The sequence below is a fragment of the Balaenoptera borealis genome (assembly GCF_965194805.1).
Source record: "Balaenoptera borealis genome assembly, chromosome: X".
NCBI classification, from domain to species: Eukaryota; Metazoa; Chordata; class Mammalia; order Artiodactyla; family Balaenopteridae; genus Balaenoptera; species Balaenoptera borealis.
Window position 1 is genome coordinate 79,707,637 of NC_138881.1, and position 26,926 is coordinate 79,734,562.

The 26,926-nt window shown below is 44.7% G+C and overlaps 1 long non-coding RNA gene and 1 pseudogene across 2 annotated transcripts in view; one reads left to right on the forward strand and one right to left on the reverse strand.

Moving 5' to 3' along the window:
- Positions 1-26,926, reverse strand: part of LOC309620857 — a 1,080,383-nt gene that overhangs the window by 567,056 nt on the left and 486,401 nt on the right. The window lies entirely within an intron of this gene.
- On the forward strand, positions 11,320-15,312 carry LOC309620223 (uncharacterized protein CXorf49 homolog pseudogene; annotated as a pseudogene). The gene is made up of 5 exons: positions 11,320-13,488; positions 14,018-14,094; positions 14,363-14,455; positions 14,993-15,034; positions 15,139-15,312. The product of its transcript is annotated as an uncharacterized protein CXorf49 homolog pseudogene (transcript).

Genomic DNA, 26,926 nt, shown 5'->3' on the forward strand with positions numbered 1-26,926 from the left:
GTGGTTCTGCCTGACCGCCTTCCCGAAAGACCGGTGTTTTGCTACACAAAAGGGGGTATGATGGTAGATAGGACATTCCAGGTTGGTGACTGTGTGTCCCTGTGTGTGAATAAAAGTAATCAGGGATAATCTCCCTTGAGGGAGAAAGATGTGATTCAGGGAGTAAAGGGAGTAGAGGCTGGTCCAGGTTCTGTAAGGCATTGAATGAGCAAAAGCAAGGGTCGGATCTGTTTTGTTCAAGGGTTGTTGTTAAATTCCCAAAACATAGGAGGGGGATGATGCAGAAGTCACCAAACCCCACGACAGGGTGTCGGGATGCTCAAAATGTTGGATTCGCTGGAGGAGGCTCTCGATCCTACTCTGTGATCCTATGATGTCTGACAACTACTGTGGGTGTGGATGGAATGAGATTGGGAAGGGTGGCTCCTCAGAGTAGCTCATCTTAGAATCAGGGGACCCATATATGAGACCACCCAACATGAGCTACCCGGGACAGGGGCGGGATGGGCGCAGTGAGGATGGGAAGTAAGGAGTGACTGCACCTGGACAATGGGAAGCACTTGGGTCCACCCTTCCCCCATATTCTCACCCTGACTCGCTTCCAGAGTTCATGGCATGAGCTCAGGCGGACAGACCACATGTGGGATGGGACAGTCACAGACCTCAGGGTGAGAAAAGAACGTTCGTGGGACTTAATCCTTCCACTCAAACCCCTCCCTGGAGAAGGTGGGCTTGACTGCTTAGTTTACAGCTTTGACCCTGAACCTGATCCACTGGTTATTGCTTGGCGGTGTAGCACATCTCGCTGCTGTCTGCGTAACTAAGTTTGGCAGAGACCTTCCAGCTGAGGTTTCTGCTCACCGAGACGTGCAGGCAACTTGTGCCCGGGGAGAAGTCCAGCACCAGCACCAGCACCGCCTGTCGGCAGAGGGGGTCTCGGGGCTGTGGTCACCAGTGTGAGGAAATAGAGAAGCTTGTTGAAAGGGAGGTGACATGGGAGGGCGTGACCTCAACCCTTGGTGATGCATTTTCCCTGCCTCCCTTCCCTCCACTGAGCACACAATCTCTCTGTTCCGTGTTCTGACCAACTACCACAGAAAAATGTTGCTGGAAACATGTATATCACAGGCTGTGGCTTGGCCCTGAGCTTTCCAGTTCCAGAGGGAAATAGTGGCAGGTCATACATCTGGCCCCCGTGTGTAGGAGGAGGTCAGAACCCCACCCTCATTCAGTTCACCCCATTTGCCTTTCCCCTCAAGCCCCTTCTCCAGCCTGGGAGACAGTGGCGGCTGGCCTGGAGAGCCCTAGACCCCATCCTGCCTGCTTCTGCTCCCTGCCCAATTACTGGGAAGATGCCCCCTCCCCACCCCACCCGCTCCACACCAGCACCAGCCCAACCACAGGCCAACTGCTCTCTCTGACTCTTGGGGGGAACTGATACAAACAAAGAAGGTAGGTGTAGGTGAGCTCTGGAGAGGGAGCTGGGTGTGGTGGGCAGAGTAATCATGCCCAAAGATGTCCAAATCCTAATCCCTGCTCTGGGACTCCAGAGTCCTTGCTTTGAGCCCAAGATCTTAAAACTGGAAGGAAAAATAAAAGCTATTTCCTCCATGTTCCGGCAAGTCCGCTGCCTGGTACTTCTTCCGGAGACACGCTGGTACCTGTAGTGTACAAGAACACAGGCACAAGGGTGTTGGTGATGGGAAAAACTGGGAACACTCCAAATTCCCATCAGTAAGGAAATGGATGAATGCAACGTGGCTTAGCATCCAGTAGCATAAAGCGTGGCAGTCCAAAGGAATGCATCAGGCCATTCTCACAGCTTTCGAAAGCATCCGCCTGACGTCAAGCTGCAAGTTGCAGAACGATGGCATCAGATCCACATTAGTCAATGTTTTTAAATCCCAAATTAATCCTATCTAATGTTTGATAACCTTTGGGTGTATGTTTCAAGGTCTGAAAGACGGTTTTCACTAGATGTTAAAATGGTGGGATAGCTCCTAACAGGACCCAATAGGTTTATGGAACAAATTTATGGCCTTGGATCTCCCCAGATTGGTTAGGATGGTGTACAATTGGTTTCCTTTAGGCTCAATGTCACCTACAGGTAGCCTTGAAAACAGCTGCTGTCATTCTGCTTTCAATGTTGGCATGTTGGGTTCAATCAGTTTTCCAATGGTATGATTATTTGGCTGCAATATTTATTCCTTCACTTGGAATAGAAGATATCATTACTCATACAGAGGCTTTAACAAAATTCACCCAGCAATCCTTAAATGATAGTAACCAAGCCATTTGTTTGCTCAGTTCAGAAATTTCCATGATGAGAAAAGCAGTCCTACAGAATTGCATGGCCCTCAATATTCTAACACCTCTCAAGGGGGAGCTTATGCTATAATACATAGTGAATGTTGTGTTTTTATACCTGATGAGTCTTGTAATGCAACCCCCCCTTATGGTGCGTCTGAAAAATCAGATTTCCACTCTGAATGATCCTCTTCCCAGTTTAAGGGAAATGCTAGGAAAATGGTTTGGTTCAAGAGGATATTGGCTTAAATCTTTACTAATGATATTGTTCCTCCTATTGCCCACTTTGATTACAGTTTGTGTAACTTATAAAGTTTTAGTTTCTTGTTTTTTGCACTGTGTATCACCTGCTCCTACTAAGATAATGATATCTAAACAACTGGGAACTATTGATCACATCTATAGTTCTCTATAAAATAATGGACATGCACAATGCACATGCAAGGTAAAATTGGTGCAAGTCCTATTGGACAACTTGGAATTGACCGTTATTCCTTGCCAGACATCTTACTAGTACCACCCCCTAAAAGGAAAGAAAGAACCGGGCTATTAGGACCCAGCATCAAGGGACATGATGGACCCAAGGCAGGTAAAGAATCACCCTAACATTTAGGGACCAAATACTTGATCACCTAATGCTTCCTATTGAAAGATTAATGATCAAAAGTGGAATTAATGAAATAAAATTATTTTCAGGCAGGACAAGAAAAATTTTAAACATAAAATTCTCTCTGCCCATTTGAGCCACTACCCCCTCCCCTTTAGTGTGATTTGTGCATCACATTATACATTAACTAGATCCCCTTAAAAGATACAGGAATGCCCACACGCCAAAAAAAAAAAAAAAACAGAAAAAAAAAAAAAGAAAGAAAGAAAAGAAATTTCCTCCTGGAACCAGCAAGGTAACTCCTTAAGAGTAACTTTCCTTTCTCAATCCTGTAATGGGTCATTAATACCCACTACTCGCCTTGTTGGACTATGTAAACTATTAATATGCTACTTTGTCTCAAAAACTTATATAACGGTTTTACCTCCAATGGGTGGAACAGTCCTCAGAGTTTTCTGAAGATTGTCTCCTATGTTATAGTCCTCAGGTTGGCTCAAATAAAAATTTCCATTTTTCTTAGATTGACTATTGATTAATTTTTTTGGACAACACAATGAAACCAAAAGATAACAAATCACAAACCTTAGGCAGACTGACCAAGAAGAAAAAAAGAGATTCCTAAGGAATCACTAAAATCAGGACTGAAAAAGGAGACATCACCATTGAGCCTATTGAATTTTAAAAATTATAAGAAAATAGTATGACAAAATTTATACCAACAAATTAGACACATATATGCAATGAAAAAATTTGTAGAGAGACACAAACTTCAAAACAGACTCAATAATAGACAGTCAATTAAATTAATAATTAAAAATCTTCCCACAATGATGCTCCTGTCCAGATGGCATCACTGCTGAATGCTATCAAACATTTCAGATGGAAATAATAGCAACACTCCAGAAATTCTTCCAGAAAATAGAAGAGGAATGAACACTTTCAAAATAGCTCTAGTAGGCCAATATTACTGTAGTGTGAGCCTCTGACAGTTTTTTTTTTTTAATTGTAATGCAAGTGCCTGACATTAAGCTTCTGATTGCTGAGGCACCACTTCAAAGACAGCTATATCAAAAAGAACAAATTGCCAGCTACACGACTAGGTAAAGAGCCAGGCCACCACACCCCTGAAGTTTCCTTTGTTTTAGAGATCTCTGATTGACTTAGATAACTGACCCTTTGGCTGCTTGTTTTTCCCTTCTTGTACTTTAATTCCCATTCTGTTTTAAATTCATCAATAAAGAGTGAATCTGAGAAACCCTAGGCCCCTCACTCTTGACCCCGATAAAAACATAACCCCAGGTCCCAGCTCTCTTTCTCCACCCACAACCTTTCTGTGTGGTCCAAGGCATGCCATGTACCCTCCAGGACTTGTGAGTAATAAACTTCCTCCTTTCAAAGTTTCCTAAAGGTTACTGCTGAGGTGCATCTTGCAATTATAATAAGAACCACAAGGGCTAGTTCAACCACAACATTGGTTCTGAAAGGGGAAATATCTGTGGGGGCTCGCCTTGGAGTCCAGGTGAGTGCCTCCAGGTATTTCTAGCTGACAGGATCACTATCGATTGGCTGAGACCAGCACAATTACCCTGATGCCCAAAACACACAAAGACATCCAAAATAAAGAAAATTGCATACCAATCTTTCTCATGAATATAGATGAAATAACCCTCAAGAAAATGTTAACAAACTGAATTCAGAAACATATAAAAAGGATTATATACCATAACCAAGTGGGATTTATTCTAGAAATACAAGGTTGGTTTAACATCTAAAAATCAATTTATGTAATACACTATTTTAAAAGAAGAAAGCACTGAAACATTATCATATTAACTGACACAGAAACAGCATGTGACAAAATTCGACCACCTTTCATGATAAAAACAATAAAAAACTAGGAATAGAAAGAAATTTCTTCAGCATGATAAAGAATATCTATGAAAAACCTACAGCTAACATCATATTTAGTAGTGAAAGACTGCATACTTTTCCCCTAAAGTCAGCAACAAAGACATGCTCACTACTTTTATTCATTATTGCACTGGAAGTTTGAGCCAGTTCAAACAGGGAAGAAGAAGGACTAAAAGTCATCCAGATAGGAAATAAAAAAGGAAATTTTTTTATTCTCAGATGACATGATTTCATATGCAGAAAATCCTAAGGAATCCACAAAAATGGTTCTAATGGTAGAACTAATACGGAAGTTCAGCAGATCACAGAATACAAGATTAATACATAAAACAAATTTTATTGCTATATACATGTAGCAAATAATCCAAAAATGAAATTAAGGAACACTTACTTCTAGTTACAATAGCATCAAAAAGAATAAAATGCTTAGGCATATATTTAACAAACCAAATGTAATACTTATGCACTGAGAAACACAAATTGATGTTTGTTGAGAGAAATTAAAGATGATCTAAATAAATGGAAAGGCATTGCATGTTCATGGTTGTAAGACTCAATATTTATATGGTAATTCTCCCCAAATTGATATATAGATTCAATTCAATCTCTATCGAAATTTCAGCAGGCTTTCTTTGTAAAAATTCACAGGCTGATCCAAAAATTCATATGGAAATGAAAAACAAAACAAAACAAAACAAAACAGAATATCCAAAACTACTTTGAAAAAGAACAAACCTGGAAGACGTCCACTTTCTGATTTCAAAACTATAAACTATTACTATAATACTACTATAGTATACTATACTACTATAGTATTAGTAGTATTATAGTAATAGTTTACTATAATAGTAAACTATTTACTATAAAAATACAGATAATCAAGTTAGTGTAGTACTGACATAGAGAGAGATCAATGGAACAGAATTGAGAGTTCAGAAATAACGAACTCTCCTTATATTTATGGTCAATGATTCTCAATTCAATGGGGAAAGGATAGTCTTTTCAACACGTGGTGCTGGTACAACTGGATATCATGCAAAAATACAAACTTAGAACCTTACTTCACAGCACACACAAAACTTAATGCAAAATGGATCAGAGACTTAAAAGTAAAACCTACAACTATAAATCTGTTAAAAGAAACCCTAGGAGAAAAATCTTTGTAAACATGAGTTAGGCAATGATTTCTTAGATATAACACCAAAAGCATGATCCATAAAAGAAAAACTTGATAAATTGGACTTCATCAAAATTTAAAACATTTATGCTTCAGAAGGCACTATTCAGAAAATGAAAAGACAAGGTACAGACTGGGAGAAAATATTTGAAAGTCACAGATCTAACAAAGAACTTGTATCCAGAATAAAGAATAAGAATAATAAATAAATAAGAAAATGACCCCATTAAAAAATTGGGTAAAAGATTTGTATAGACATTTCACCAAAGAAGGTATAGAAGCGGTTAATAAGCATATGAAAGGATGTTCAGAACCACTAGTCAGTAGGGAAATATAAATCAAGACCATAATGAGATACCATGTTGCAAAAACAATAGGATGGCTATAATCCAAAATACAGATAATAACAAATATTTGGATTTGGAGAAATTTGAATCCTCATACACTTCTGGTGATAATGTAAAATAGTTGAATCTCTTTGGAAAATATTCTGGTATTTTCTTAAAAAGTTAAACATAGAGTTACCATATGATCCAGAATGTCCATTCCTAGGGATCTACCTAAGAGAACTGAAAACATATGTTCACAAAAAAACTCATGAACTCAAAATGTATATGAATATTCGTAACAGCATTTAGTTTGGGAATATTATCCATAATATTCCCAAACTAAACATAACCCAAATGCCCATAAACTGAAGAATGTATAAATAAAATGTGGTATAGCCATACCATGGAATATTATTTGGCAATAAAAATAACTGAAGTACTGATACATGCTACAACATGAGTGAACCTCAAAAACATTATATTAAGTGAAAGAAGCCAGACAAAACGTACTATATATTGTGTGATTCCATTTATACAAAATTTCCTAACTAGGCAAATCATAGAGACAGAAAGTAGTTTATTACTTGCCTATAGGGCTGGGGTGGGTTGGGGGGTAGGGGGTGATGGCTAAGGGATACAGGGCATCTTCTTGGGCTAACAAAAATATCCTAAAATTGATTGTGATAGATGCACAACTGGGAATATATGAAAAGCCACTGAATAAGGCATTTTATTTTTTAACTTATTTTTATTGCCAAAACACATAATATGAAACCGACCTTATTAACAAATTTTTTAGTGTACAATGTTGTTAACTATATGAACATTGTTGTAATCAGATCTCCAGAATTCTTCATCTTGCATGACTGCAAATCTATACTCATTGAACAACAACTCCCCATTTCCCCCTCCCCCAAGCCCTTGGCAACCAGGATTCTACTTCCTGCTTCTAAGAGTTTGACTACTTTAGATACCGCATATAAGTGGAAACATGCAGTATTTGTCCTTTGTGAGTGGCTTACTTCACTTAGTATAATATCCTCAAAGTTCATCCATACTACAGCATATAGCAAGATTTCCTTCTTTTTAAAGGCTGAATAATATTCTGTTATATGTATACATTATATATACTACCTTTTATCCATTCACCTGTTGACAGATATTTAGGTTGTTTTCATCTCTTGGCTATTGTGAATAATGGTGCAATGAACATGGGAGTGCAATAATCTATGCAAGATCCTGATTTCAATTAGTTTGTAATGTAAATGTAAATATACGGAAGTGGGAATGCTGGATCATATGGGAGTTCTATTTTTATTTTTTTAGGAGCTTCCATACTGTTTTCCATGGTGGGTGCACCATTTTACACTCCCCCCAGCAATGCACAAGGGGTTCATTTTCTTCACTTCCTTGCCAACACTTGCTATTTTAAGTTTTGTTTTGTTTTTTTTTTTTAATACTGGCCATCTTAACAGTTTTGAGGTGATAACTCATTGTGGTTTTGAATTGCATTTCTCTGATGACTAGTGATGTTGAGCATTTTTCATATACCTGTAGGCCATTTATGTGTCTTCTTTGGAGAAATATCTAATCAATTCCTTTGCCCATTTTTAAATTGTGTTGTCTGTTTCTTTGTTTTTGAAAGCATAAGCCACAGACTGGGAAACAATATTTGCAAAGCACACATGGTAAAGAACTTGTATCCGAAAGAGATAAAGAACATTCGATATTCAGTAATAAGAAATCAAACAACCCAATAAATAATGAGCAAAAAAAAAAAAAAATCGAACTGACATTGTGCTTACTGGATGGCCAGTAAGCTATTGAGAAGATGTTTGACCTCATTAGTCATTAGGGAAATAACTAAAGCCACAATGAAATACCACAACATAGCTATAAGCATGGCTGAAATAAAAACAAAATACAGACAATACCAAGTGCTAGAGAGACTGAGGAACAGCTAGAACTCCCCTGCATTGTTGGTGAGAATGCAAAAAATGGTACAGACGCTCTGGAAACAGTTAAAACTACACTAACGATTCAATCCAGCAAGTTAACTCCTAGATATTTACCCAAGAGAAATGAAAACTTACATTCGCAAAAAATCTGTATGCAAATGTTTATAGCAGTTTTCTTTGATGCTTGGGTGACTGCACACTGGCACTGGACACAGACATGTCTAGGACTACTGGCCACAGGTTCTGAGCTGACATTGATCCCGGAAGCCCAAAGTGTCATGATGGGGCCCTGTTAGAGTGGGGCTTATGAGGTTCTGGCAGTAAAAGGAGTTGGGGATAGATATCAGTTCACGGTGAGCTGACTGGGTCCCTGGACCAACATAGTGGTCATTTCTCCAGTCCCCAAGCTGATAATTCTAAGTGATACACTTGGCAGTTGGAGCAATGACCTGCACATTGGGTCATTGGTCTGTGGAGTAAGAGCTATCACCTTGGGAAGGCCAAGAGGAACCTCTGACACTGGCTCCCACCCCAGGCCAAGAGAGTAAGTCAAAACCAGTATTGGATCCTGGTGAGTGTAGGGGGGTAAAGCAGAGATTAGTGACATCATTGGAGACGTATGGGATGCAGGGGAAGAGCAGGTAGGAGAGCCACAGGGACGAAGAGAGTGGAGAAGGTGAGAAGAAGTTCTGGGAGTCTCTCTATGGGGGAGGGAGGAAGGGAGTGGAAATGGTGAGAGGGAAGACGGAGGCTTCCACTGGATCCACCGGTAATGTTTCATAGGATGCTGGTGGATGCAGGAGATTTTGCTATATCCTTCCTTATTCATTTTAACATATTTGAAATAGCACACCATGACTTAAAAAGTCACTGGGAGAAGTGGAAGAGGGCGGTATCCACAAACAGGCAGGCACCATCGGGGGCAGGCTCGAGGAGGAGGATTGCAGATTTACAGTGCACCCAATCTCCCCTGCTCTGTAACTTCTCCAGCATGGCCAGCTTCTCAGGTGCAGACCCAGAAAACTGGGCCTTTGAGTTCCACAGACAAGAGGGGTTCAGACATCCCAGGACTCTCCAGGAGGTCAGCCAGAGCAGGATGCAGGAGAGAGAGGTGACTGAAGGCAGAGGAGTATGAAAGGGAAAGAGCAGAAGGAAGGTATGGGAGGAATGGAGGGGTGTCAGAGTAGGAGTTGGGTGGCAGACAAGGGAAATTCTAACATCCATGGGCCATATAGAAACCAAGAGAGGGACCACTCCCCAGACATCAGTACTGCTCAGCTCAGGGAAGCTGAGAACTGACAGTTCCAAGAAAAATTGAGAGACACCTGGCTATCCACACCCACCGCCATCACAACTGGTAGGCCTTGGTTGTGCGTCCTTCAAAACTTTAAAACATACTTGTACATATACTTGAATGAATTCTCATATATTACATAGGATTGACTGGTGTGTGTGTGTGTGCCCACGCACGCAAGTGCTTTAATTTACAAATGTGAATCCAAAGCCATCGTTCTGCAACTTACAGTTTGAAGTCAGGCGGATGCTTTCGAAGGCTGTGAGAATGGCCTGATGCATTCCTTTGGACTGCCACGCTTTATGCTACTGGATGCTAAGCCACGTTGCATTCATCCATTTCCTTACTGATGGGAATTTGGAGTGTTCCCAGTTTTTCCCATCACCAACACCCTTGTGCCTGTGTTCTTGTACACTACAGGTACCAGCGTGTCTCCGGAAGAAGTACCAGGCAGCGGACTTGCCGGAACATAGAGGAAATAGCTTTTATTTTTCCTTCCAGTTTTAAGATCTTGGGCTCAAAGCAAGGACTCTGGAGTCAGATTGATTGGTTTCAATCCTGCCGCTGATCCCCACGAGCCGAATGACCTTGGGCCAGTGGCTGAACCTCTCAGTGCCTGTTTCCTCACCGGTAAGAGGCCAGTAATAGTTGGTACTATAGTTCTAGGCGTGTCACGCGGATGCATTACTATTTATGCCCAGCGCTTAGAAGAGTGCCAGGCACAGAGTCCGTGCTGGCACTAAGTTGCTTTCAATGGATTCTGCCAGATTACCTCCCAAATGGATCTCTTGCACCACCGCCACAGGGGTTTGCTCCTAACCTCTCCCACCCTCGGAATGGTTAAGCTCTTTGAAGGTTGTCAACCTAGTGTGTGAAACCCGATTCGTGGTTTTAGCTCACATCTCCAGGATCAGCGGTGGGGAGCATCTCTTGGGGTGTAACTGGCCACTGCGATTTCCTCTTCTTTGAATTTGCCTCAGAGCGGGGGAAGGGCTGATGGAGCGAGGCCAACCCCAGTCTGTCCGGCAAACCCGCCTGCCAATAACGTTTGCTGAGCCACATTTGATGGAGCAGTTGAGACAGAGACCTTACAGAACGAAAATACGATCCCTTTGCTCTCTGGCCGACCCCTGATCACTGACTGCGGGACTCCCGTGCCCATTCTCCTGTCGGGTCGTAAGGCTTGCGGTGGAAGGGAGGCTGGCAAATGCTTTCGGCGCGTGCTAGGCGTCCAGCGCCTCCATCTTGACGTTTCATCCTCACCACCCGTGGAGCCCAGCGCCCTAACTCCCCGACCCCCTGTGTAGATGGGAGACGGAGGCTCAGAGCAGCTGTGACTCTAACCGGAAAGGGGAGGCGGGACAGGAGGAGGCGGGCTGAGAGGCTTGACAGAGGGAGGCACTCCCACCATCCCCTTCGCCAGCCCACTGGCCGGACCGCCCACAGGCTTGGGGGCAAACCAGAGGCCCTCGACCCCATTGGTTAGGCCTCGAGGCGGCAGGCGAACAAGGCGCCCGCTGGTTGGCGGGGCCCGGACCAATGAGGAGGCCGCGGCGCGGGCGTGGGAGGCGCGCTGGAAGCCGCGCGTCGTCTCGTTTGAGGCGAGCTCGTGCGGCGCGTGAGGTGGCTGCCGCTGCCCTCTGAGCGCCGCCCGCCTCACCCGCCGTGACCGCGCCCGCGACCGCGACTCGGGCCATCGACCGTCGCCCCGGTTCCGGCGCCGCCAGGGTCGCGACATGAGCTCCCTCGATGAGGTGTCTGTGTGGGGAACGGGTTTCGGCCCAGAGGGCGGGGAGCGGGCCGGCGTCGGCCCGGCCGGCCCCACAGTCCCATGGGGACCCGACCCAGGCCCCGAGCCCGGGGAGCCGCGGAGCGGCGAGGGCGGGGGCGGCTTCCCGGACCCCGAGGGCTTCCAGTCGGAGCGGGAGATGCTGGAAGCGGGAGGGCCGGTGCCGTGGGGCCCCGAAGGCCGACCTGGCTCCCCGGCTGACGACACGAGGGACCTCCTGGACGAGGAGTCTGCGGCGGCCATCTTGCTGCAGCTGGCCAAGTGCGACGTGCTGGGCGTCCGCAGACACCCGTCCCCGGCGAGCTGCGCCGCCTTCGAAGTGTCCGCCGTGTGGGCCGGCCTCGAGGCGGGTCCCGGCGGTCGAGGAGCGCCCGACCAGAGCTGTGGGGAAGCGCCGCCAGCTCCGGCCCGCCCTCTCCACCTCGGTGGGCCCGAAGCGGGCCGGGCCTGGGCGAACCCTGAGAGAGGCCCTAAGCGTAGGTTGAACGTGGCTGCGGATCGCCAGCGGCTCCCCGAGGAAGGCCTGGCCTGGCTGCTGTCCAACCCCGAGTCCTCAGATGAGTTCAGTGAGACACAGCTGATGACGGTGAGCACTTACCCCAGAGGAGGAGGCCAGGCCGAGCCCAGCACACCCGAGGATCCCCGGGACACTCCCAGACACTCGAATTTCCAAGTCAGGGAGAATTTTCTTCACGTGCCAGGCTCTTCCCTGTCCTCGGCTCCACGAGGACTCACTTCGGTTGTGGAAACGCAGGACGTGGGAGAGCAGGGCATCTCTTCCCCTAAGAAAATGCGGAGCGTGCTCTGGGGGAAGGGGGGCAGCAGGCCCAGCTACCCGGGAGCTGCTGCTGCTGCTGCTGCTGCTGCAGGTGGCCTGCCGCGGGTCACTCCTAGGAAGAAGGGAGCCCAGGAGAAGAAATCCCTCAGGGGAGCCTCCAAACTTGCCCTGGGGACAACCTTCCCTTCCGGGGGAGAGCGAATCTCGGCAACTGCCCTGGAACCGGCCACCTTGCCCCCAATCTCTGGTATTCTGCTGCTTGGGAGATCCAAGAGGTATACCTTGGTCCCTTTGGGAACCGAACAGTCCAAGCACACCGGCGCTGGGAAGAAATCCGTGGCCAGGCGGGCAAGGGAGTCTGAGGCGGTGGCGGGAGAAGATAAGGACCCAAATAGAGACCCAGCCGCAAAGCGCCGAGTGAGTAGGCCATGCTCCTCCTCTCTCCCCACTCTTCCCCCACCCCCGCTCCAACCGCCCCCAGGACACACGTCTTCACCCATGCTGCCTCTGTCCATCCCTCAGGGGTCGTCATTGGGTGCCCCTCGGTCACTGGGTCATTAGGATGCCAGGTCGGGCTCCTTTTACTAGGGACAAACATTAAGGTAGCACTTCGGGTGTGCTGGGCCCGGTTCTCCACCCTTGGCCTGTTTCCAGCCTCCTCTGCGAGACTGGGGCTGGGATGGAAGGGAGGGCTGGTAGCTGAATTGGGTCGGGGGATCCCTTAAAAGCTTCCCCCAAAAGCCTCAGTATTTAGACTCACCAGCTTCCTGATTCCTACTTCCTAGCTGTTCCCCAGACCTTCCTTGCAGGGGACCTGGGCTTTCTCAGTGCCCCACTGTTGTCCCTAGATCAGCTCTGCCTGCTGGCCTGGGGCTGACTGAGGGAGAAAGTGCTAATGAGATCAGCCTTTCAATTCCCTTCCCAATTCCCTGCCTCACCCCGGCCCCGAATCACACAACTCTCTCTCCCTCCCTCTCTCTCTCTCTCTCTCTCTCTCTCTCTCTCTCTCTCTCTCTCTCTCTCTCTCTCTCTCTCTCTCTCTCTCTCTCTCTCTCTCTCTCTCTCTCTCACACACACACACACACATACACACACACACACACACACCCCACACACACCCCACACACCCCCCACACACACACACATCCTTAGTCCAAATCGGTGAGAAATTCTTGTTTCAGCTGCCAGCTTACAGGCCAGGCACATCTTTTCCACGCATGCATCGTGGAAAAGCCAGCAGTGGCGACCTCAACACCAGAGGCCCCCAAGATCCAGGAAACTCAGAGCCCTTGGCCCTGAACCCAGGAGAAGTCATGCCCAGGGGGCCTGTCCCCTCAGGTGAGTGTCGTGGGTTTGATATGAGGGGAGGGGAGAGGGGTTGAGGACAGAAACCTCTGGCTCTGTCTCTGCTGGGGGCACAGCCTTGCTCCCAGGCAGCTTCTCCCACAGGAGATGGGGTGCTGGCAGGGCTGGCCTTGAGCCACATCATCCTCTGTGTGGGGTTTGTGCGGCCGGGGTGATCGGTGGCAGTGCCCCAAACAGCTCCTCCGGGTGTAGACTTGCAGGGGAACAGCCTTTTCTGTTAAGTCCTGTTCGCCCACATTGCTCTCCCACGTGCTGGCTGTGGCTGCAGCTCTGGGAGGGTCGAATCCAGAGCCACAGTCTTTGGGGACCGCGGTGGCGAAATGGCTGCCCCCGGGGAACAGGGGAGGCAGGCCCAGAGAGAAGGTTCGGGCTGCTGGGCAGAGCAGGGGCGGCTTGTTGCCAGCGGAGGGTGGTGCTGCCTCACCTCACGTTAGACCCCGCTTGGCCCTTTCCACCTCACTGGGAGCCTGGGAAGCTGGATTGTGTGTCCTTTCCCTCTCAGGTGACCGGGAGCCACTTGACCATCCCCCAAGACCGGAAAGGCAGCAGCAGCCACTGGGAACGCCGGGCTGTCCTTGGGTAATGCTTCCTCTGGCTCCTGGAAATGCAGGCCCAAACTCGAGGGCGGGATCTGGGTCCAAGTTCAACTGACATGTGTGGGGCCCCCCCTCCCCTGCCCCCATCGCGTACCCCACGGAGGGGAGCCCACCTCCTTTCCACTGAGGAGCCCTTGCCAGTCTAGCCACCCGGCTTTGGGATGGAGGGCCCTGGAGAGAGGAGAAGGTGGAGGAGAGAGGAGGCCAGAGTATACTAATCATTTCTCTTCCTCCTGTGTCTGCTGGCCTAGTGTCTCGTGCTACAGAGAGAAATAGACGACCTTAAGGAGCAACTTGGTATGAGGAACCAGGGACGGAGAGCGGTGTCTTAGTGCAGAACCCAGGTGGGCACCTGGGGTGGGGGTGGGCTGCAGGTGCAGTCGGCCTCGCAGGGACCAACATCCCTGTGGGGAGGAGAACCTAGCAGGCCTGGCCCTGGAGCCGGCTGTGCATGTACAGCTGGGCGTGTGTACAAGTAGCAAAGTACTGTCTGGACTGCATGCACACTTTGCCAACCAGACCAGTCCTAGGGAATCTCCTTCTGATAGGACTTTTAGAGATGCCTCGTTGATTTTTTCCTTGAACTGCTGCTTGGTGTGGCTTCTAAGGTTCTTGTTGGATTGTTTGTTTGTTTGTGTGACGAGTTCTGACTGGTTGTGGCACGGCCCACAGCATGAGAGCTGCTGGCACATTTTGTTTCCCTTTAGGAACCGGTTCCACATTCAATTTGGGTGGTGGGGAGTGATCAGGCCCAGAGCTCTTTGCATCGGGTCTGGAGGGGGTTTCAGGTTGCAGGGCTAGGCGGTTCCTCACGGGGATAGGGGGACGGGCTTCTATATCCCTCTGTCTGGAGCGCCTGCTAATGCCTGTCCCTGTTGCAGCCGCCATGCAGTACCAGGCTGACAAGTTCCAGACCCTTTGAAGTGAGTGTTACACACGCCGTACCCCTTCCCACAGTCCTGGCTGTTGAGCAGGGCTGGGGGCTGGCCCTGGCTTGAGGCTCTTCCCTGACTCCGCTGTTTCACAGGTTGAGCCCAGCGTCTTCCTGCAAGAGGAGCAGCTGGTACCTTTGGGGCCCGGGAGCTGTGGCCAAGCTCGTTCCCTCCTGTTCTGCCTCAGCTAGGGCTTCCTCTCCCCCTTGTTTTGCCCCCGCCCCGCCCCAGTTTCACAGCAGTTTCCAATTAAAGTACCTCTCCTATTCTGTGTTCTGTGTTCTGCCTTCTCTCTGGAGGGGTAGGGGTAGGGGTAGGGGTAGGGGGCCGGGGCGGGGCGCTGCTCCACGTCAGAGCCTTTTCCAGAACAGTATCTCTGGCATCCTGTGGTGGGGACTCTGGGCCAGCCTCTGCTACCATCCCTGCAGTCAAGCCAGCGGAGTGTCCCAGGTCTGGGTCCTGTGTGTGTTCTGCCAGGCCACATTGGCACGTCCTCCCTTTCCCCCGAAGGCCCTCTTCTAGTTCTCTCCAAACCCCCCTCCTCCTTTGGGGTCTGGCGGTTCCCATTCATCTCTGCCATTCCCCCTCCCCATCAGCAGGAACTCATGACCCCCTTCCAGAGCTCCAATCTGGAAGCTTTCACATCCTCCCTGCCCTAGCCAGCTGACCACCCTCCTCCAGCCTGGTCGTCTCTATACCCTTGAGTGGAAATTGGCCCGTCAGGTTCTATGGCAAGTGTGGTTAGTAGGTCTGTGTTCTTGCATGGTCCCCGTCAAATACTCTTCCACCCGCCCCATGACACAGATTTTCCTGGAAATGATATTTCCGTGTCCCAGCTCAATCTCCCAGACTGCCTCTTTAGGACACACGAGACTGAGTCTGAACTCCATGTTCGATTTCCCCCTCACTGGAGGTTGGGGAGCACTTCCTTCCCTCAGCCGGGACCCAGGGCTGTACCAGCCTGAGACTCAGAGGGACAGATTTGTGTTTGAGTGAGGCGAGGGTGGTTCTGCCTGACCGCCTTCCCGAAAGACCGGTGTTTTGCTACACAAAAGGGGGTATGATGGTAGATAGGACATTCCAGGTTGGTGACTGTGTGTCCCTGTGTGTGAATAAAAGTAATCAGGGATAATCTCCCTTGAGGGAGAAAGATGTGATTCAGGGAGTAAAGGGAGTAGAGGCTGGTCCAGGTTCTGTAAGGCATTGAATGAGCAAAAGCAAGGGTCGGATCTGTTTTGTTCAAGGGTTGTTGTTAAATTCCCAAAACATAGGAGGGGGATGATGCAGAAGTCACCAAACCCCACGACAGGGTGTCGGGATGCTCAAAATGTTGGATTCGCTGGAGGAGGCTCTCGATCCTACTCTGTGATCCTATGATGTCTGACAACTACTGTGGGTGTGGATGGAATGAGATTGGGAAGGGTGGCTCCTCAGAGTAGCTCATCTTAGAATCAGGGGACCCATATATGAGACCACCCAACATGAGCTACCCGGGACAGGGGCGGGATGGGCGCAGTGAGGATGGGAAGTAAGGAGTGACTGCACCTGGACAATGGGAAGCACTTGGGTCCACCCTTCCCCCATATTCTCACCCTGACTCGCTTCCAGAGTTCATGGCATGAGCTCAGGCGGACAGACCACATGTGGGATGGGACAGTCACAGACCTCAGGGTGAGAAAAGAACGTTCGTGGGACTTAATCCTTCCACTCAAACCCCTCCCTGGAGAAGGTGGGCTTGACTGCTTAGTTTACAGCTTTGACCCTGAACCTGATCCACTGGTTATTGCTTGGCGGTGTAGCACATCTCGCTGCTGTCTGCGTAACTAAGTTTGGCAGAGACCTTCCAGCTGAGGTTTCTGCTCACCGAGACGTGCAGGCAACTTGTGCCCGGGGAGAAGTCCAGCACCAGCACCAGCACCGCCTGTCGGCAGAGGGGGTCTCGGGGCTGTGGTCACCAGTGTGAGGAAATAGAGAAGCTTGTTGAAAGGGAGGTGACATGGGAGGGCGTGACCTCAACCCTTGGTGATGCATTTTCCCTGCCTCCCTTCCCTCCACTGAGCACACAATCTCTCTGTTCCGTGTTCTGACCAACTACCACAGAAAAATGTTGCTGGAAACATGTATATCACAGGCTGTGGCTTGGCCCTGAGCTTTCCAGTTCCAGAGGGAAATAGTGGCAGGTCATACATCTGGCCCCCGTGTGTAGGAGGAGGTCAGAACCCCACCCTCATTCAGTTCACCCCATTTGCCTTTCCCCTCAAGCCCCTTCTCCAGCCTGGGAGACAGTGGCGGCTGGCCTGGAGAGCCCTAGACCCCATCCTGCCTGCTTCTGCTCCCTGCCCAATTACTGGGAAGATGCCCCCTCCCCACCCCACCCGCTCCACACCAGCACCAGCCCAACCACAGGCCAACTGCTCTCTCTGACTCTTGGGGGGAACTGATACAAACAAAGAAGGTAGGTGTAGGTGAGCTCTGGAGAGGGAGCTGGGTGTGGTGGGCAGAGTAATCATGCCCAAAGATGTCCAAATCCTAATCCCTGCTCTTGGCTTATATGTTACCTTGCATGGCAACAGGGGTTTAAGCTTGCAGATGCAATAAAGGCTGCTACTCAGCTGAATTAAGGTGGGGAGACTCTCACCTGCATTGGCCAGGTCCAGCCAGGCACATTGGGGCTGCCTGTGTTGCCATGTGGGCTGTCCCTGCATGATTCCAGTGTGCAGCATTCAAATGACTGCAGTGTGCTTGGTGCCCCCTGTGCTTGTGCAGTGTTGAAGTCCTGGTAATACCACTCAGACACAGGTGGAGGCCAGGCCGGTAGTTTTGGATCCTCCTCTGTCCAAGCCTCCTCTCTTGTCCTTTTGATGCACTGGCCTGACTTTTACAGTAATCATTTACTTTCTCTTAAAGGTTTTACAATTGCTATTTAATAAAATAACCCTTCCAAAGATATAAAAGACAAATTACATTGAATTAAATATAAATCAAACACACCACACATATGCACATTGTAGAGACCATAAGCCCTTAATTAGACAAATAATTATTAACTCATCACTCCATGTAACTATACTCAGTTGATGGAGAGGTACATTGCCCATCCAGAAGTCCCCTATGTGTCCCTTTCTGTGAAGGAATCCAAATGGATAAGTCTACATACTGCCTGATTCCATTTATTTCACATTCTTGAGAAGGCCAAACTATAAGGATAGAAAACATATTGGTGGTTGCCTGGGTCTGGGGGTTGAGATAAGGCGTTAAACTACCAAAGAGCATGAAGCAATTTTGGGGCTGATGAAAATGTTTTTTGTTTTGATTGTGGTGGTGGTTCTGTAACAGAATGTGTTTATAGAGGCTCATAGACCTTGTATGTAACTTATATCTCAATAATCCCATAGTATTAAAAAAAATATAAAAAGTAGAATTCAACTGCAGGAATAAAAAACTGTAGAAAGAAACAAACAGATGGAGGCTAAGCAATATGTTACTAAACAACAAATGGATCACCGAGGAAAAGAGGAAAACAAAAAATACCTAGAGACAAATGAAAAGGAAGACACAACGATCCAAAATCTATGGGATGCAGCAAAAGCAGTTCTAAGAGGGAATTTTATAGCAATACAATCTTGCCTCAGGAAACAGAAAAAATCTCAAAGAAACAACCTAAGGTTATGTAAAGCAACTAGAGAAAGAACAAAGAAAACCCGAAGTTAATAGAAGGAAAGAAATCATAAAGATCAGAGGAGAAATAAATAGAGATGAAGAAAGCAATAGAAAAGATCAATGAAACTAAAAGTTGGTTCTTTGTAAAGATAAAAAAAATTGATAAACCATTAGCCAGACTCATCAAGGAAAAAAGGGAGAGGACTCAATAAAATTAGAAATGAAAAAGGCGTTACAACTGACACCACAGAAATACAAAGGATCATAAGAGACTACTACAAGCAACTATATGCCAATAAAATGGACAACCTAGAAGAAATGGACAAATTATTAGAAAGCTACAACCTTCCAAGACTGAAACAGGAAGAAATACAAAATAGGAACAGACCAATCACAAGTACTGAAATTGAAACTGGAAAAACTTCCAGCATACAAAAGCCCAGGACCAGATAGCTGGCTTCGTGGGCAAATTCTAGCAAACATTTAGAGAAGAGTCAACACCTATCCTTCTGAAACGATTCCAAAAAATTGCAGAGGAAGGAACACTCTCATACTCATTCTACGAGACCACCATATCACCCTGATACCAAAAGCAGACAAAGATACCACAAAAGAAAAAAGAAAAGAAAAGAACATTACAGGCCAATATCGCTGATAACCATAGGCACAAAAATCCTCAACAAAATACTAGGAAACTGAATCCAACACTACATTAAAAGGATCATACACCATGATCAAGTGGGATTTATCCCAGGGATGCAAGAATTTTTCAATATACACAAATCAGTGTGATACACCACATTAACAAATGGAAGAATAAAAACCATATGATCATCTCAATAGATGCAGAAAAAGCTTTTGACAAAATTCAACACCCATTTATGATAAAAACTCTCCAGAAAGTGGGCATTGAGGGAACCTATCTCAACATAATAAAAGCTATGTATGACAAACCCACAGCTAACATCATACTCAATTGTGAAAAGCTGAAAGCATTTCTTTTAAGATCAGGAACAAGACAAGGATGTCCACTCCCACCACTTTCATTCAACATAGTTTTGGAAGTCCTAGCCACAGCAATCAGAGAAGAAAAAGAAATAAGAGGAATCCAAATTGGAAAAGAAGAAGTAAAACTGTCACTGTTTACAGATGACATAATACTACACATAGAAAATCCTAAAGATGCTACCAGAAAACTACTACAGCTCATCAATGAATATGATAAATTTACAGGATACAAAATTAATACACAGAAATCTCTTGCATTTCCATATGCTAACAATGAAAGATCAGAAAGAGAAATTAAACAAACAATCCCATTTACCATCACATCAAAAAGAATAAAATACCAAGGAATAAACCTACCTAAGGAGACAAAAGACCTGTACTCTGAAATCTATAGGACACTAATGAAAGAAATAGAAGGTGACACAAACAGATGGAAAGATATACCATGTTCTTGGATTGGAAGAATCAATATTGTCAAAATGACTATACTACCCAAGGCAATCTACTAATTCAGTGCAATCCCTATCAAACTACCAATGGTATTTTTCACAGAACTAGAACAAAAAAAATTTTAACTTGTACGGAAACACAAAAGACCCAAATAGCCAAAGCTATCGTGAGAAAGAACAACAGAGCTGGAGGAATCAGGCTCTCTGACTTCAGACTATTCTACAACACTACAATAATCAAAACAGTATGGTACTGGCACAGAAACAGAAATATAGATCAATGGAACAGGCTAGAAGGCCCAGAAATAAACCCATACACCTATGGTCAATTACTCTACAATAAAGAAGGCAAGAATATACAATGGAGAAAAGACAGCCTCTTCAATAAATGGTGCTGGGAAAACTGGACAGCTACATGTAAAAGAATGAAATTAGAACATTCTCTAACACCATACAAAAAAATAAACTCAAAATGGATTAAAGACCTAAATATAACACCAGATACTATAAAACTCTTAGAGGAGAACACAGGCAGAACACTCTTTGACATAAAGCCCAGCAATATGTTTTTGGATCCACCCCCTAAAGTAATGAAAATAAAAACAAATATAAACAAATGGGACCTAATTAAACTTAAAAGCTTTTGCACAGCAAAGGAAACCATAAACAAAGGGAGTAAAACCCACAGAATGGGAGAAAATATTTGCAAAGGAAGCAACCAACAAGGGATTAATCTCCAAAATATACAAACAGCTCATGCAGCTCATTATTAAAAAAAAACCAAATGACCCAATCAAAAAGATGGACAGAAGATCTAAATAGAGATTTTTTCAAAGAAGACATACAGATGGCCAAAAAGCATCACTAATTATTAGAGAAATGCAAATCAAAACTACAATGAGGTATCACCTCATATCCATCAGAATGGCCATCATCAAAAAGTCTACAAACAATAAATGCTGGAGAAGGTGTGGAGAAAAGGGAACCATCCTACAGTGTTGGTGGGAATGTAAATTGGTACAACCACTGTGGAGAACAGTATGGAGTTTCCTTAAAAAACTAAAAATAGAACTACCATAGGATCCAGCAATCCCACTCCTGGGCATATATCCAGAGAAAACCATAATTCAAAAAGATACATGCAACCCAATGTTCACTGCAGCACTATTTACAATAGGCAAGACATGGTAGCTACCTAAATGTCCATTGACAGAGGAGTGGATAAAGAATATGTGGTACAGGACTTCCCTGGTGGCACAGTGATTAAGAACCCGCCTGTCAATGCAGGGGACACGGGTTCAATCCCTGCTCCGGGAAGACCCTACATGCCATGGAGCAACTAAGCCCGTGCACCACAACTACTGAGCCTGCGCTCTAGAGCCCGCAGGCCACGACTACTTAAGCCCGTGCGCCCTAGAGCCTGTGCTCCACAAGAGAAGCCACCACAATGAGAAGAGAATGTTCTAATTCTCTTCTAGCAAATTAGAACATTCTCTAATATTCTAATTCTAATGTGTCACACTGCAACAAAGAGTAGCCCCCGCTTGCCACAACTAGAAAAAGCCCACGTGCCACAACAAAGACCCAACGCAGCCAAAAAAAAAAAAAATCATGTGGTACATGTATACAATGGAATATTACTCAAGCGTAAAAAAGAATGAAATAATGCCATTTGCAGCAACATGGATGGCCCTAGAGATTATCATACTAAGTGAAGTAAGTCAGACAAAGAAAGACAAATAACATATGATATCACTTATATGTGGAATCTAAAAAATGCTACAAATGAACTTATTTACAAAACAGAAGCAGACTCACAGACTTCAAAAACCTACTTATGATTACGAAATGGAAATGTTGTGGTGGGGGGAATAAATTAGTAGTTTGAGGATAACAGATACACACTACTATATGTAAAATAGATACATATAGTAACAAGGACCTACTGTACAGCATAGGGAACTCTACTCAGTATTCTGTAATAACCTATATGGAAAAAGAATCTGAAAAAGAATGGATATATGTATATGTATAACTGAATCACTGTCCCATACACCTGAAACTAACACAACATTGTAAATTAACTATACTCCAATATAAAATAAAAATTAAATTACAAAATAATTTTTATATTTTAATTTTTTTAAACATCTTTATTGGAGTATAATTGCTTTACAATGGTGTGTTACTTTCTGCTTTATAACAAAGTGAATCAGTTATACATATACATATGTCCCCATATCTCTTCCCTCTTGCATCTCCCTCCCTCCCAACCTCCCTATCCCACCCCTCTAGATAGTCACAAAGCACCGAGCTGGGGCTTCCCTGGTGACACAGTGGTTGAGGATCTGCTTGCCAATGCAGGGGACACGGGTTCGAGCCCTGGTATGGGAAGATCCCACATGCCACGGAGCAACTAGGCCCGTGCACCACAACTACTGAGCCAGCACGTCTGGAGCCTGTGCTCCACAACAAGAGAGGCCACAACAGTGAGAGGCCCGTGCACCGCGATGAAGAGTGGCCCCTGCTTGCCACAACTAGAGAAAGCCCTCAAACAGAAACGAAGACCCAACACAGCCAAAAATAAATAAATAAATAAATTTATAAAAAAAAAAGCACCGAGCTGATCTCCCAGTGCTATGCGGCTCCTTCCCACTAGCTAACTATTTTACGTCTGGTACTGTATATATGTCCATGCCACTCTCTCACTTTGTCCCAGCTTACCCTTCTCCCTCCCTGTATCCTCAAGTCCATTCTCTAGTAGGACTGTGTCTCTATTCCCGTCTTGCCCCCAGGTTCTTCATGACCATTTGGTTTGTTTTGTTTTTTTTAGATTCCATATATATGTGTTAGCATACGGTATTCGTTTTTCTCTTTCTGATTTACTTCACTCTCTATGACAGACTCTAGGTCCATCCACCTCACTACAATTAACTCAATTTCGTTCCTTTTTATGGCTGAGTAATATTCCATTGTATATATGTGCCACATCTTCTTTATCCATTCATCTGTTGATGGACACTTAGGTTGCTTCCATGTCCAGACTACTGTAAATAGAGCTGCAATGAACATTGTGGTACATGACTCTTTTTGAATTATGGTTTCCTTAGGGTATATGCCCAGTAGTGGGATTGCTGGGTCATATGGTAGTTCTACTTTTAGTTTTTTAAGGAACCTCCCTACTGTTCTCCATAGTGGCTGTATCAGTTTACATTCCCATCAACAGTGCAGGAGGGTTCCCTTTTCTCCACAACGTCTCCAACATTTATTGTTTCTAGGTTTTTTTTTTTTAGCTCAATCTTTTTTTTTGTTTTGTTTTGTTTGTTTTTTTATACTGCAGGTTCTTATTAGGCATCAATTTTCTACACATCAGTGTATACATGTCAATCCCAATCGCCCAATTCAGCACCCCACCATCCCCACCCCACCGCAGTTTTCCCCCCTTGGTGTCCATATGTCCATTCTCTACATCTGTGTCTCAACTTCTGCCCTGCAAACCGGCTCATCTGTACCATTTTTCTAGGTTCCACATACATGCATTAATATATGATATTTGTTTTTCTCTTTCTGACTTACTTCACTCTGTATGACAGTCTCTAGATCCATCCACTTCTCAACAAATGACTCAATTTCGTTCCTTTTTATGGCTGAGTAATATTCCATTGTATATATGTACCACAGCTTCTTTATCCATTCGTCTGTTGATGGGCATTTAGGTTGCTTCCATGACCTGGCTATGGTAAATAGTGCTGCAATGAACATTCGGGTGCATGTGTCTTTTTGAATTACGGTTTTCTCTGGGTATATGCCCAGTAGTGGGATTGCTGGGTCATATGGTAATTCTATTTTTAGTTTTTTAAGGAACCTCCATATTGTTCTCCATAGTGGCTGTATCAATTTACATTCCCACCAACAGTGCAAGAAGGTTCCCTTTTCTCCACACCCTCTCCAGCATTTGTTGTTTGTAGATTTTCTGATGATGCCCATTCTAACAGGAGTGAGGTGATACCTCATTGTAGTTTTGATTTGCATTTCTCTAATAATTAGTGATGTTGAGCATCTTTTCATGTGCTTCGTGGCCGTCTGTATGTCTTCTTTGGAGAAATGTCTATTTAGGTCTTCTGCCCATTTTTGGATTGGAGTGTTTGTTTCTTTAATATTGAGCTGAATGAGCTGTTTATATATTTTGGAGATTAATCCTTTGTCCGTTGATTCGTTTGCAAATATTTTCTCCCATTCTGAGGGTTGTCTTTTCGTCTTGTTTATGGTTTCCTTTGCTGTGCAAAAGCTTTGAAGTTTCATTAGGTCCCATTTGTTTATTTTTGTTTTTATTTCCATTACTCTAGGAGGTGGATCAAAAAAGATCTTACTGTGATTTATGTCAAAGAGTGTTCTTCCTATGTTTTCCTCTAAGAGTTTTATAGTGTCCAGTCTTATATTTAGGTCTCTAATCCATTTTGAGTTTATTTTTGTGTATGGTGTTAGGGAGTATTCTAATTTCATTCTTTTACATGTAGCTGTCCAGTTTTCCCAGCACCACTTATTGAAAAGACTGTCTTTTCTCCATTGTATATCCTTGCCTCCTTTGTCGTAGATTAATTGACCATAGGTGCGTGGGTTAATCTCTGGGCTTTCTATCTTGTTCCATTGATCTATGTTTCTGTTTTTGTGCCAGTACCATATTGTCTTGATTACTGTAGCTTTGTAGTATAGTCTGAAGTCAGGGAGTCTGATTCCTCCAGCTCCATTTTTTTGCCTCCATTGTATATGTGTGCCACATCTTCTTTATCCATTCATCTGTTGATGGACACTTAGGTTGCTTCTATGTCCTGGCTATTGTGAATAGAGCTGCAATGAACATGTGGTATATGAATCTTTTTGAATTATGGTTTTCTCAGGGTATATGTCCAGTGGTGGGATTGCTGGGTCGTATGGTAGTTCTATTTTTAGTTTTTTAAGGAACCTCCATACTGTTCTCCATAGTAGCTGTGTCAATTTACATTCCTACAAACAGTGCAAGACGGTTCCCTTTTCTCCACACCGTCTCCAGCATTTATTGTTTCTAGATTTTTTGATGATGGCCATTCTGACTGGTGTGAGATGATATCGCATTGTAGCTTTGATTTGCATTTCTCTAATGATTAATGATGTTGACCATTCTTTCATGTGTCTGTTGGCAATCTTTATATCTTCTTTGGAAAAATGTCTATTTGGGTCTTCTGCCCATTTTTGGATTTGTTTGTTTGTTTTTTTGATATTGAGCTGCATGAGCTGCTTGTAAATTTTGGAGATTAATCCTTTGTCAGTTGCTTCATTTGCAAATATTTTCGCCCATTCTTGTCTTTTCGTCTTGTTTATGGTTTCCTTTGCTGTGCAAAAGCTTTTAAGTTTCATTAGGTCACATTTGTTTATTTTTCTTTTTATTCCTATTTGGTTATTTTACTTTTTATTTCCATTTCTCTAGGAGGTGGGTCAAAAAAGATCTTGCTGTGATTTATGTCATAGAGTGTTCTGCCTATGTTCTCCTCTAAGAGTTTGATAGTGTCTGGCCTTACATTTAGGTCTTTAATCCATTTTGAGTTTATTTTTGTGTACGGTGCTATGGAGTGTTCTAATTTCATTCTTTTACATGTAGCTGTCCAGTTTTCCTAGCTCCACTTATTGAAGAGGCTGTCTTTTCTTCACTGTATATTCTTGCCTCCTTTATCAAAGATAAGGTGACCATATGTGCGTGGGTTTATCTCTGGGCATTCTATCCTGATCCATTGATCTATATTTCTCTTTCTGTGCCAGTACCTTACTGTCTTGATTACTGGAGCTTTGTAGTATAGTCTGAAGTCAGGGAGCCTGATTCCTCCAGCTCCGTTTTTCTTTCTCAAGATGGCTTTGGCTATTCAGGGTCTTTTGTGTTTCCATACAAATTGTGAAATTTTTTTTTCTAGTTCTCTGAAAAATGCCATTGGTAGTTTGATAGGAATTGCATTGAATCTGTAGATTGCTTTGTGTAGTATACTCATTTTCACAATGTTGATTCTTCCAGTCCAAGAACATGGTATATCTCTCAATCTATTTGTATCATCTTTAATTTCTTTCATCAGTGTCTTAGAGTTTTCTGCATACAGGTCTTTTGTCTCCTTAGGTAGGTTTATTCCTAGATATTTTATTCTTTTTGTTGCAATGGTAAATGGGAGTGTTTTCTTAATTTCACTTTCAGATTTTTCATCATTAGTATATAGGAATGCAAGAGATTTATGCGCATAAATTTTGTATCCTGCTACTTTACCAAATTCATTGATTAGCTGTAGAAGTTTTCTGGTAGCATCTTTAGGATTCTCTATGTGTAGTATCACGTCATCTGCAAACAGTGACAGCTTTACTTCTTCTTTTCCGATTTGGGTTCCTTTTATTTCTTTGTCTTCTCTGATGGCTGTGGCTAAAACTTCCAAAACTATGTTGAATAATAATGGTGAGAGTGGGCAACCTTGTCTTGTTCCTGATCTTAGTGGAAATGTTTTCAGTTTTTCACCATTGAGGATTATGTTGACAGTGAGTTTGTAATATATGGCCTTTAATATGTTGAGGAAAGTTCCCTCTATGCCTACTTTCTGGAGGGTTTTAATCATAAATGGGTGTTGGATTTTGTCAAAAGCTTTCTCTGCATCTATTGAGATGATCATATGGTTTTTCTCCTTCAATTTGTTAATATGGTGTATCACATTGACTGATTTGCGTATATTGAAGAATCCTTGCATTCCTGGGATAAACC